The sequence below is a fragment of the Lonchura striata genome, chromosome Z (genome assembly GCF_050655825.1).
Source record: "Lonchura striata isolate lonStrDom1 chromosome Z, ASM5065582v1, whole genome shotgun sequence".
NCBI lineage: Eukaryota > Metazoa > Chordata > Aves > Passeriformes > Estrildidae > Lonchura > Lonchura striata.
This window is the reverse complement of record NC_140740.1, coordinates 19117417-19131329: the sequence shown is the minus strand read 5'-3', so window position 1 is coordinate 19131329 and position 13913 is coordinate 19117417. Positions and strand designations below refer to the sequence as shown.

The window sequence follows — 13913 nt, the reverse complement described above, 5'->3', positions numbered from 1 at the left end:
CAAAGTGGTAAGAGCTCTTAAATTTCTTAATTCTTCCTTATCTGATGAGTTTCCAACTAGATTTTCAGGTAAAAAAAATAAAAGAAGGTATGTAAAAGCTGAGAAGAAAATACCAAAGATTGTTGTCTGTGGACTACTTAAAAATCAGACTTCACTGTGTTCAAATTGCCACTCTAATTTTAAGTTTATCTGTGCCTTTCCTGCTTTCCATGCCACAAAAAAAAAAAAAAGTAACAAAAAAACTAAACTACTAATTATTTTGTTATTCTGCCTTTCCAATTAATCAGCTTTGTAAAATGCTTAATTTGTTCTGTTCACACTGTTTAAATAAATCTGGAAACACTAAAGCATTAACCTTTCCATGTGCCATGTTCAGGGGTTTAGTATGGGTATGAATCTTTATAGTATAGGGAGTAAAATACTTCAAGGCATATCCACAAGAGATTTCATATAGACAACCAGAATTTATTTTCCCAGTGGATGCTGTAACCAGTGTAAGTGAGCACTGTGGCGTGTTTTAAGATCTCCTTAACCTGTCTGTGCAAATTGCATAAATCACAGCAATAAAGTCTCTCTATTCAACATGCTGAAGCTGAAGAGCACTGACCAGCTTTTGACCTCCTACTCTGGGCCCCAACTGACCCTAACTTAGAAGTTCAGGCGGTGAATAGCAGGTCACTGGGGGTATCTGCAGTCTTGCTTAATTTCAGTTTGATTACAGGGTTAACTATAAGCCACACAGGTATCCTTTGGTGCCGTAAGTCTTCCTGACCATCACAGCACATGAGGCCCTTACTAAGCCCCCAAAGACATGGAGAGTGCATAGGGAGCCAGAGAAGGAAAAAAATGATAACCAAAGTTGCTTTTGGCTGGCCATTTCCAGTTTGGCATAGACCAAGTTGGTCATTTATCAGTATAATGGATCTACAGACAGCCCTAAACAATTGTCAAACATTCTTTTAAAAGCCATTAGTTTTTCAACTAATATATATCTGGTTTGAGCATTTGTTGAACCCTTCACTTGTCACTGAAAAGGGCCTGTTAAACTAAACAGAGGCCTGATCAGTTTTCAGTGAGCTTTGAGCCTCAGAGTTCACCTGGGTCACCTAAATGATTTATGGCAGCCTGGTACCAGCATCTGGCTGGAACCGTGAGTTCAGCAGCGAGCGGAGCCTCCCCCCACATGCCAAGTCCCGCAAGGCTGCCCTGCCATTCCCAGCGGCTGCCAGAGAGGCAACAATATTGATGACCTACCTGTACAGATACCAAAGTGGACATCAATAAAAGGAGATGGATGTGAACCATCAGAGTGACATGCCTCGCTGCTGGGCTGGCTGGAGAGCAGGGGAAACAGGTTAAAAAAACACAGGAAAGTTATTTATACAAGCTTCAAGGACAAGGAGTTTGTCACTACTTGCTTGAGAATTTAATCTTAACATGTTCTTCTGGTTTCCATCAGTCTCCAGCTTTACATACATACAGACTGAGAACAACATTGTTTTTTGCAATAACCATCTCTTAGGTTTAAAACACACTAAAGAAACCAACAAGGAAACAGTTCTCAAAATTTCTTTCAATTTTATGCTTGAAGTGTTTGCTTGCCCTCTGGAACATTTTCTGCATTCTTATTTATTATCTAAATGAGATCTAAATCTAAAATGTGATTTGTGTACTTGGAAATATTATGTATTCATCCATATTAGAAGAAATGGCAGATGTTTACAAAGTGCTCTGCTCTTCACACACAGCATTCAACATGCTATTTTCCCTAAACTGATGTTCTAAGGTGACATACAAACAGATGAAAGCCAAAACTGTACCTTTAATATGATGTACTTTAAAGTATAGCCGATGTTAAGCATGATCTAGCACCTGAGGAGATTGAAAAGTGTTTATTTAAATTTAATTTCCATTTGTGCCAAAACTTTCCTGTACACTCATGTTTTACCTTCCTACCAGTGAAAGTCAAATATTTAACAGCTCAGTAACAAAAAGGTAGGTTTCTATTTATTACATGCTGATACCTTCAAGAGGGGACATTACACCATAACTAATATTTGAATGATTTTTTTTTTCCCTGGAGCCTGTGTGTAATGGGTTGAAACCAGCACACTGGAAAATGGAATTTAATAGGTACCAGAGATCTGAAGGTGATACAGCTGATTATATCAGAAGCAGAAACAGTTATGGAAGGAGAGAACCCTTGTGTGAGGACTCATCCCCTTTAAGTCACTCAATAGTGTACCCACAGAAAGTGATGGCTTTTTCTCCCTGTTCTCATGTCTTGTTTACTGACTGAAATACATGTGTTTTCTACTAGCAGGGATGAAGGCAAAGAAAAGGCTTGAACTTTGGTTCACAGAAACAGAAACTGAGTAGCTTATAAAGTGCTTCATATTAGCTGAAGATATAAATATTTTTGAGCAATTTTTAAAGGCCCTCATGTAGCAAAATATCCAATATGTTTTTTAACCAATTCACTGATGCAAACGACTACTTTTTTCCAGGTTGTTTATATTACTGATAAACCACAGCTGGACTAATTTTCAACCAAGTTGCTCCTGAGAACACATTATCTTCACTTATACTTCTTGAGAGGAGCACATTTTATTTCCAGAGTATTCATTAATTTAAAATTGTAGACATTTTGCTTGCCAATGTGTGCAATTAAGTTTGTCTGGAGAACTGGAATAATAATTGCAATAATTAAACTTTTAAAACTTTTTCATCTTTAACAGCCTGATACTCTGTAATTTGGTGATTCTTCATATCCTAACCCACTTCTACAAACATCTGTGTGTCATTAGAGAGCACCTTGCTATTTTGAGAAGGCTAACTACGTTTCTCTTGGAGAAGTATTAATGCTATGAACAATTCAAAAGTCCTGGTAGCTTTCAGGTGCCACAGGAACTCCAGATTTTGTTTAAGGTCTAGCCAAAATTTTCAAACTCTACAACACCTCACTGACAGTTCACAAGTTCCTCACATGGATTTGACAAACCCTCAGGCATCTGAGGTTTGTTATCATGTGAGAGGTGTTATCACCTCATAGGATTTCCTGCTGCTTACAAAACTGGCAGGACTACTTGTGTGGATACATAAATGTATTTAGTAGTTCTTCAGGATTTTATAAAATCATCAGGGCTTCTATTCTTTGCACATCTATTTCCTCATCTTAGAATTCACAACCATAACATACAAAGCAAACAATTTCTACCCTGACAGTTAATGCTTAGATCACCAAAAAGTCCTTTTCCTGACACAGCTCTAAAATACCCACATTCAGTAAATTCTGTTATGAAAGATCCTAAAGTTCCAAATTTTCACTGTCCTTAAGTGTCTCAGATTACAATAAAAAAATCAGTGAAGAGTGAATATAGTGGAAAATTTATTGTCAAGAACTATAGCAATTTACTACAAAATTCTGAATCAGATCAAAGTGTCAGTTTTCATGTACAAAAGTTAAAAGAAGTCTGTAAGGAAATGAAGATCAAGTCATTCCACTGTAAGACATTCGTAAAAAATGGTTATAAATCCTCTGTGAAAGAATTTTTATATTAACATTACCTGATTCATTTTAAATTCCCATTAGTTTTAATTTTCTTACCCAATGAAATAAAAAGACCTCACAAGAAATTGCTTATATTTGTCTGCATAATTTAGAAATGTTAAGCTCACAGTAGAAACCTGCTAAAGTGTTCATTGAGGAAAAATCTTACAATAATCAGCTTTTGAAGGTAGAACTGTGCTTCTAGTTTGCATCAATTTTAATAAGGATTGCCAGTTGCCAGGCACAGTAACAAAGATCTTTATATTTATTAATAAAAATAATAAAATTTTTATGCTCAAATACCTGTTTTCAATCAAAATATATTCACCAAGTCTGTAAGTATTCACAGTGCTAAATTTGTTAATTGGAAAAATCTCATTATCTTCAGTTTGAGATTCACTAGAGTAGGGATCAAGACTAAGCCCAGCACTTTATATGCTGCTTCTCATTGCTCACAAATTGCTGCTACTTCATGATATAGAAAATATACTAAATTTTGGAACAAGCAGATTTTTTTGTTGTTAAGTTTAATACCAAAAGCAGTGTTTCTTTTCAGATGTATATAACCTCTCATCTAGAGACAATTTTTAAAACACTACCAATGAACACAGACACACAGAGTACACAAGTACACATTTCCCTGATGAGATTAGGAATTAATATCTCCAGAGGAGGCATATGATGTCTGTTAATAGGATATCATGCCCCACATATATGTCTTTAATGTTTGTGAAAATATTGCCTCAGGATTCTTTCCTTTCTCTACTGATATTGTATTGAACAAAGATTGCAGTGCCACAAGGTTTTTATTATTATTAAAAGTAGTTAGATTTAGCATGAAGATATCATATTTTTGGAGGGTAGATGGAGTGGAGTAGAGGGAGCATTGAGTTTTTCATCACTAAGTCTTTGTAACCTAGTCACTTTTTGCAACTGTTATTAAGCAAACAGTGAGAAAAATAGACAAAATGAACACTTTGAAATGCATTTTTTTTCTTTCTTACTCTTGCTTATCTATTACTGTATGTGGTCTACCAGCCAGGAAATTATAGATGACAGGTAGAACTCAAAATCAGGAAAGGCATATATTTTTCTTCTGCAAACTGTATGGGTCTTTTCCTGGTTTGGGTTACAACAATGCATGATATCTTTCCATCATTGGCTTCTCTGATTTCATGGACTATGCTCTGACGCTTACCAAAATCTAGAATTTTAAGGGTCAGTTAATGATGATCCAAACAGCCGTATGACTTCTAGGACAAGGTAATTTTTATGAGTTTTAGACAAAGCAGAAAAATAAATGCTAGTAACATATTACTATAGTTCTCTTCTGTAGCAGCACTTTTTATAGCTATGTCACTCTGGATCTCTATAAATTCTGACAATGAAGAAATTTTGGCAGACTCCAGAAAGAAAGAAACCAACTATGCAAATGCATTTGCAGATTTTTTTTTTCCTTTATAACCTCTGATGTCATATTTCTTTTTTCCCTTATTTGACTTCTTCCTGGGCATTGTGGCAGTGTTTGTGGAGACTAAACTTTTTTGTTACTTGGTATTCTATTTTATTTTTAGTGGTTTCTTTAAGGATACACAAACACAGAGGAAACCCACAGTCGAGGTAAGATTCCTACCCTTTATTGAAAGAAAGTTTGGGTTTTCTAAGGGGAGGGAGGGTTTAGCATTATGTTTGCTGGAGACATTCTGGAAACTTTAACTGAAAAACTGTAATATACATACAGTGTTTAAAATATTGCAGTGTTTATAGTGCTTCTCATTATAGTGCTTCTCGTTATTTATTTAATGCAAAAGCTTTGTGACTTATGATATTGCTACTTTGTCTTTTAGTTTTTTGTCTTTAAGCTCACCTGGCCAGAAATTCTATACTTCTTTATAGTTCTTACTTTATGCCTAGCACACTGGGATTGACATGATCTGGGGCTGTATCAGCTGTCTAGATATACAAATGAAATTTAAAAACTGAAAACTAAAGAGTCTCTTTAACATCTTTCATTAATTGAGCGAGGGAATTTAGAAAAGAACCAAAACATTAATTCCTCTATTCTGTAGCTCATGAACTGGGATAGTAGATAGGCAAATAATAAAGTTTCTTTCATTTAAAAAACTATTTTTGTGCATGGTTATATTTCATTGCAGTATGAAGATATCCTAGTATACTAGCACAAGGGCTATTATCCTGCTGCCATAATTGTAATTCTGTTCCTTACTACCCAGCATAGGTGAGGGAAACAACATAAAGCAAAACAAGACAAAAACAAAACCAAAAATAAAAGTAACAATAAAAAGTGGGGGGAAGGAAGGGAGGAAGGAGGGAAAGACATCAGAGGCTGCAGTTAACTCTGCTGGATGGAGTGTAGATCCTTTCATTTCTGTTAATCCTATCTATTGTGGCTTGTATACCGACTGTGGCCACACAATGAGGCAGTCCTGATTGCTTCTAAGGTATACTGAAGTGTTCATTTTGAAGATCCTCAAAGCTTCAGGTTTCGTTAAGGAAAATAAATAATTTTTCAAGTACTGTAACTAGCCACATAGTTCACCTTTCTGTTGAACGGCTAAGTCCATTGGTCTCTTCTCATTATTTTTTGCAGTGAATTTCACAATAGGTACTGAAACATGGAGAGGACACATGGAGGTGCCACACAGTTAAGCTAAAAAAGGTAAATGTTTTTGCTTGCCAAATAAAACCTCTAAACCACTTGACCATCATCAAGACATAGATAGTACAGCTATGATGATCATGAATCAGCTACAAATGTCCCTGAATTTCATCTGAAACAACTAGGCAGATTTCCCTTCTTGTACCCTTATTGTAAAGTAAATCCTTTTCAAGGGGGTAGTGACAAGTCTAATGGATCATTTACAATCTACTGCGCTGCTGTATTAAATTACAGTCAGTCTGTAGACCAAGAGGTTTCAGAGAAAACAGTAGTTATTTGTTTATTGCCCTCTCTCAATCCCCCAGTTATGACAGATCTCACTTAGCAGTGTAGTGCAACTAATTGCTTAAAAAGAAGAAAATTACTTAGTCTTTATAGGCTTCTTCTATTTTAAGGTTTGACTTCATAATTCAGTGTGTCAATCTCTCTAAGGCATGTGGAATAAGTGGAGTGTATAGTTGCATACTTTAATTTAACAAACACTTCATTTATAAACAGTAAACCTGGATAGTTTCTGTTAAGCATCTGACAAAAAATTGTCACTTGATGGCATCTGGCTTTACACCACTGATAGGCACTGAAAGACCAACAGTCAATAAAAGAGGATCATTAGAACTGATTCAGATAGTGTGTCTTAGAATAAAGAAATTGGTGATAGAATGAAAATCAGTCTCCTCAAGTACAATGATTGCTAAGTGACAGACTCTTCAACATTAGGAAGGGATCCTTGACTGCAACTTCATAAAGAGTGGTGTTATCTACTGACTACTTAAAAGAGAAAGATGCCAGAAATAGACTGTGGAGAAAAAAAAAAAAAAAAAAAAGAGGGTGATAGTAGACACTGGGTTTATTTCTGGAAAGTAATAAAAGATCCATGTTTTTTCCTTATTCTGTGGAAGGTAACTGAGAGAGAAGAGACAATCTGCATGCTCTGGCAGCACCTTACTGTATTCCTCATTACCCATAAATATGTTCTTGGGGCATAAATATGTTCTGTGAAGCATTAATGCAAGTCCTGGGGCTGACTGTTTTGCATGGGTTAGGATCAGTGTACAGAAAATGAGAGAGAAACCACAGAACAGAGCTGCTAAAGTCAAACAGAAACAGCAAAAACAGATGAGCAGATGGGCAGACTGCTCAAATGGACCAACAGCTTAGTGTCTGTGCATCAAAAAAAATTGGTCTGGCTTTCATGACTATTTTCCAATTGCAAGACATGAACCAGACATGACGCAGAAGCAAGGATACTTTGCTTTCAACAGTTTCAGTTGTTGATATGAATATACGTATTCAGAGCAAGACTATATATAATCTTATGTCACAAGAATATTTGAGCTAAAATAAATTGCAGTGAAGTTTGCACTTAAAAGGAATTCCAATAGGCTATAGCTTCTCTTAAGACTGCTTCAAAGTATCCTTAAGATTTCTAGTACAATTATATCCAGACTTAGTAAAATGCCAACTGCACTTGGCAACTGACTTTTTTTTTTATTCATAGTCCCTGGAGTGGTAGCTTAAGACATCTCTTGGTATATTTCACCTGCCTGAAACACTTTCACATGTTCATAGGGCTAAATTAAGCTGAAATTACTCTTTTCTATAATCCACAGTACAGCTCTTAGATAATCCCTAAAATAATTCTGAATAAAAATATGGCATCAAATGAGCTTTCAGCATCTGCTTATTAAACTGTATAAAGCTAGTATGCAATATATTTCTAATTCTCTCAATTGTTTTCCTCAGATTTATTCTAATTATATGCTAATGAGTCCTAAATTCATGATGTTTCTGAGATAAATAGTATGTTTAAAATCTCAAGTGAAAGGCTTAGATCAGAAAGTAAACTGAGTATCTGCAGTGTAGTAATGGCTGAGAAAATCTTTGAAATGTTGTGGATATGTGAGAATGAATTTTCCCTAATTTATGCTTATAAATTTGAATTTTAAATAATATCATCTGAATTGAGATGCATCACTTAAAGGCACCACATTCACCAAGACTTCAAATTCAATTCTAGTGGAAGTGGGAAACAAAACAAAAAAAACCAAATCATCTGCCCACCAAAATCCGCATTTGTTTCAGTTTTATTCATTAGCATTTACTGAGTAACAGCAAAATTCACTTTGTTTTGTTGACAGCCTGTCTTCACACTGTCACCCAAAACACAATGTAATACCTATTTTGTGCTACCTCTGAAATTAGAACTAAACCTTTTATTTATGATCCAAATTAGTGCCTCCAGGTAGTTCTATCCTCATACCTTTACAGCCACTGTGAGTTCATCCCTCTCTTTGAAGTGGGTCTCAGCAGAGCCCTGTTTGGGCACATACATCATGTCAAACTCTCTTTCAGATGCTCATGGTGCTCAGTCACCACACTACTGCTGTTATGAAAGGCACCAATACCAGTGAAAGGCTATAAAGTAATGTCTTACTTTTCTTTGGGCATATGGTTCATATAGGAGTCAAGCACTTTCAGTTACATTTCTAATTTATTTTAATAATTCTAAATAAAATATAGACATTATCAGCTGCACAACAATAAGAAAATAATACTGAAATGGGATTCTGATAATTTAGGTGTTACATTTTCTCTTACATTGAGTTTTTTAGACTCATATTCTCAATTGCAAGAAAACTGAAGCACTAATAAGGTTAACAGTGTTAGGTAACTGCCTCAGAGATCTAAAACAATAAAAATCACAACAAATTGCTATTATTCATATAGTTTAAATGCTTCTTAAATCAACTTCGATGCTTCCTTTTCCCTGATAGTAATTTTGTTCTTCTAAAACCTACAACTTCAGTAAATCAGTAAACAGGATCATTACTTCTAAGTGTTTCAGATTCTGAATCAAGTGTTTCATTCAATTTTCCAAGTGGAATAATGCATATAGAGGAGGATGTCAAACTGCAAATAACCTGTATTAGAATGGTGTTCACAGTGCTTATGGTAAGTAATCAACATTATTGACTTAATGTAGAGATTTAATATTATGAAAAATACTAACAGAATAAATTGATTGGAAAATAGAGATGCACATCACTGTGCTACAAAACTGAATTAAATGAAAGTAAAACAATGCAATGGTATCTTGTAATTTAGAAATACATATTCATAGATATACATATAGGTATAGTAAAGATAGTACCAGTAATATTGACTTAAATTTCCATAGGGACAAAGAAAGCATACTGACTTTGATTTTAATGGCTATGCTGGGATTCATTATCGGTATGTTAAAATACAAGTTGTTGGCTATATCACACCCCTGTAGAACTTTTTTTATTAGTAGTTAATGGCCATCAAGCCTTCCTTTTCATGGTCTTGAATGCTATCTATTTTTAATTCCTTCTATAATCACCCTTGTCACACCAGAAATCTCTCAATAGATAATGAGAAAATTCAAAAAATTCATTGCTGTATCCAAATGCTGTAGGCATGTATTTGTCAGTAGGAGCATTTAAAATGTAATGCTTTGTGATTCTGCATTTCACTTTGAACAGCCAAGGCTGCCATGGTGAAGTACCTCTCAGTATTTTCATAGTGGACCCAGGTTTAAGGTTTTTCAGTAACCCAGAAATATATACGGCCCCAGCTCAGAACTGGAGTTCTATTCATAGAGTCCATCAGATGTGCTATAAGCAAACTTAGGCAGGAAAGATACTATTTGCAGCTTACAGTGAATATGATCCCAGTATTTTTTTCTGTTTATCATTCACTATATTCTTTGTATCTAACACAAGTGATGTTAAAGCCCAGTGGTGATATTCTTGCCCATATTAAAAAGCTCCTTAATGTCACTGGTTTTGTTCTTCATTTCATTAAAACTCTTTCCTATATAAAATGTTAATTGCAAAAGTTTATCATGATCTTGCCCTGAGTGCACATAGAGTGTCTGCATAGGAATTCTCTTTCACTGCAAAGTCACTTTGGGTTGATATCATGTCAGACCTCACAAACACCATATCTCTCCTACCTGGATGACAAAACCTAGAGAAAAACCCAACCTCCTATGACTGATCTGGAGCAGAAAGGGTGAACAACATTGTGTGGTGATGCCATGTCTGGACTTAGGATAAAAGTAGATGATGCCTATGTTCCCTACAGCTCTGCTCTTATACTTTTTGTAGAAATTAGTTATTAAACTCCACAGTCCTCAGCAGACAGTTTGATCCAGGATAAGTGCTGCCCTTCTAAACTGGTGTGCAGGCTGCATTTTACCCTGTAGTTCACCAGGTTTGTCATGGATAAAGTTTTATCTATCTACCTGCAAATTGATGTAATTTGGAAAACAGCATGGGATTTCATGGGTTGAAAAGTGCTGTCTAATGGCCTAGTCCTGTTCCTGAAAGCTGTGCTAATGCTAAGTAGTAATAGGTTGATGCCTCCCTCTGGCTTTGGAAGCATTAGTGAAAATTTTACTTCAGCAGAAACTACAGCACTAGGCCTATGTGAATCAGCTGCTTTCCGTACATCTCCCCATCATGCAGTGCTCATGCTGTAATAAAATCATATCATTGCTGTTCATTAATGTTAAGCTACCTTATAAACTCCTCCAGTCAACTGAATAATCTGTTTCCATGGCTTTGCATGGCAGATTTGTCTAAGACCACCCTATTTACATCTATGTGTATCTGAATATGGGTGAGTTAAAATACACATATTAATTAGAATTTTCCCTAGTTTAGTCTTGCAAAAGACACGGTGATCAGCTAAGCATTTGAAAGCTGTGATGTGTGAAATCACAGAAGCACAAAATTGGAAAATATTCTGAGTTGGAGCGGACCTGCTAGAATCATCTGTCTTCTGGCCCTACAGAGGACAACCACAATCAAATCATACAGGAAAGTACTGTCCAAAGGCTTCTTAAACTCTGTCAAGCTTGATGCTGTGACCACTTCCCTGGGGAGCTTGTTCCAGTGCACAACCACACCCTGGGTGAAGAACCTTTTCCTAAAATCCAATCTAAACCTTCCCCGATACAAATTCAAGCCATTTTCTCTGCTCCTGTCATTGGTCACCAGAGAGAAGAGATCAGTGTCCTCCCCTCCACTTCCCCTATCAGGGAAGTTCCAGACTGTGTCCCTTTAGTCTCCTGTTCACTAGGTTGAACCTCAGCCAAAGTGACCTTAGCCACTCCTGCAGCTTCTCCTCAAGGACCTTCACCATCTTTGTTTCCCTTCTGTCACTGCTCTTTAAAAGCTTTATATCTTTCTTATATTGTGGCACCCAAAGCTGCCCCCAGCGCTCGAGGTGAGGCTGCCCCAGTGCAGAGCAGAGCAGGACAATCCCCTCCCTTGTCTGCTTGGCAATGTTGGGTTTGATGCCCCCAGGACACGCTTGGCCCCCTGGCTGCCAGGGCACTGCTGGCTCATGTTCAACTGGCCACTGACCAGGACTCCCAGCTCCCTTTCCATGGCACTGCTCTCCAGCATCTCATTCCCCAGTCTGTGTGTCCATCCATCCAGGGTTGCTTCATCCACGTGCAGAATCTGGCACTTTCCCTTGCTGAACTTTGTATGGTTGGTGATTGACCATTCCTGTGATTTGCTGGGGTTTCTCTGCAGGGCCTCCCTGCCTTTGAGGGATTCAACAGCTCCTCCCAGTTTTAAATACTTTGTGAATTTACGTCGTTCCCCTTCCAGTCCTGCATTCAGGTTGTTAATGTAGATGCTGAAGAGCACAGGGCCAAGAATGGAGCCCTGTGGAGCCCCACTGGTGACAGGTCACCAGTCTGATGTCACCCCATTCACTTTCACCCTTCATGCCTGACCTGTGAGCCAGTTGCTCACCTACCCCGTGATGTGTTTATCCAGCTGTGTGCTGCACATTTTCTCCAGAATGATACTGAGAGAGATATAATCAAAAGCTTTACTGAAATCCGAAAGGATTATATCAACTAGCTTCCTTTTATCAAATAGTGAGTGTCATGGGTTCACCCCAGGCAGTAACCAATCCCCATGCATCCACTGTCTCCCTCCCCATCTGTGGGATTGGGGAGAAAACTGGAAGTGTAACAGCCACAAGACACATGAGTTGAGATGAAGATGGTTTAATAGCGAAAACCACACACACAAACAAAGCAAAATAAGGAATTAATCCTACACTTCTTACAGTGGTAGGCAGGTGTTCAGCCTTCTCCAAGAGAGCAGGGCCCCATCAAGCATTACTGTTACTTGGGAAAATAAAGGTCATCACTCCAGACATAGCTGTTTTCTTTCTTCCCCATATTTTATATGCTAACTATGATGTCATAGGGTCTGACCCTTTGGTCAGTTTGGGTCACCTGTGCCTCCTCCCACCTTCCTATGTACCACCAACTTCCTCACCAGCATCACAGTATGAACAGCAGAAAGGCTCTGTGTAAGCTCTGCTTCGTAATAATAGAAAAACCTCTATATTATCAACTCCCTATTCAGCAAAATTCCAAAATATAACCTATACCAGCCACTGTGATGAAAATTCACTCTACTCTAGCTGTAACCGTGACAGTGGGATACTTTGTCATAAAAGGAAAATCAGGTTTGACAAGCAGGATTTGTCCCTCATGAAGCTGTGCTGGCTGTGCTGACCAATTACTCTGTTGTCTGTCTTTCAGGTGTTGTTCAACACATCTCAGAATAACTTTCTTAATCCCCTTAACACGCACTACATTGAGACTGGCACTGCCAGTCATCCTTCTTGCCCATTTTGAAGACTGGGACAATGTTAACCAGCTTCCAGTCAGCTGGGACTTCTCCAGATCCCCAAGACCATTCAAAAATCGACAGAGGCTTCACGACGACATCAGCTAGGAGGATTCTCAGTCATTCCCATCAAGCTTGGTCAGTGTCATTGAAGTATCCATGAGCTGGTAAGTGGCATTGAAGTGCCTCATATCAGTCCATTCCCAAAGAGGTCTGCACTCCATACAGGTAATCTGGCAGCTCCTAGACTGTCATGGGGCAGCTGTGCTGCCTGCAGCTGCCACCACACCTGTCTTCACACCACATGCTTTAGGCAGGTTAGCAGACTGCTGCAATTTCCTGGGGAATGTATGTGAGTGAAAGGTATCATATCAGCTATTCATATGACAGCAGAACCTGAATGGGATTCCATGGGACAAATGAAACAGCACTTCTGCCACCCAGGAGTCTCTGTCAGCTGAAGCCAAGAAGGGTTTAAAGCTATGAGAATCCTTTAAAGTGGAAAGATGTAGCCTCTGCTTCTCCTGTAGTATTTGGTTTATATATCACTATTCATAATGTTATTCTGGGCACAATAATGGCCCAGGAAAGGCCAAACCTTGTTTCCTTTGCCACTGCTTGCTGTGGCATTTTATCCCTTTCAGCTCCAATTGTTAGTGCATCTATTCAGCTTCTAACAAGGATTGCACAATTTAATTCTTCTCCTCTGGGCTATACAGATGACATACTTCATATACCTGCAGCTTTAAGCATATACATCTTCATAATATATTTGTAACTCATGCTTCACATGAGCTGAGTACCAGCATTTCTGATGTTTGAAGATGCATTTGGGCATTCACCAGGGATAATTTCCCCAGCACGCTGGAAGAGCACTCCATGAACCTCCTGCCATGTTTCCCCAGTTGAGACCAATGTTACTGTTGTTACAGAAGAGTTATGCTGCTGTTAAAAATAATGACTCAGTCCATTACAGTGGATTTTGCTTTTCCTC

General features: G+C 37.8%; 1 long non-coding RNA gene across 1 annotated transcript in view; it reads left to right on the top strand.

Annotated features, from left to right (window-relative positions):
• LOC110476492 (uncharacterized) overlaps positions 1–12871 on the top strand; it is a 74672-nt gene extending 61801 nt beyond the window's left edge. The window contains exons 2-4 of the long non-coding RNA XR_014951537.1: positions 5125–5170; positions 6162–6230; positions 12832–12871. This is a non-coding gene — a long non-coding RNA (uncharacterized LOC110476492). The remainder of the gene's footprint in view (positions 1–5124; positions 5171–6161; positions 6231–12831) is intronic.
• The last annotated feature ends 1042 nt before the right edge of the window (positions 12872–13913 follow it).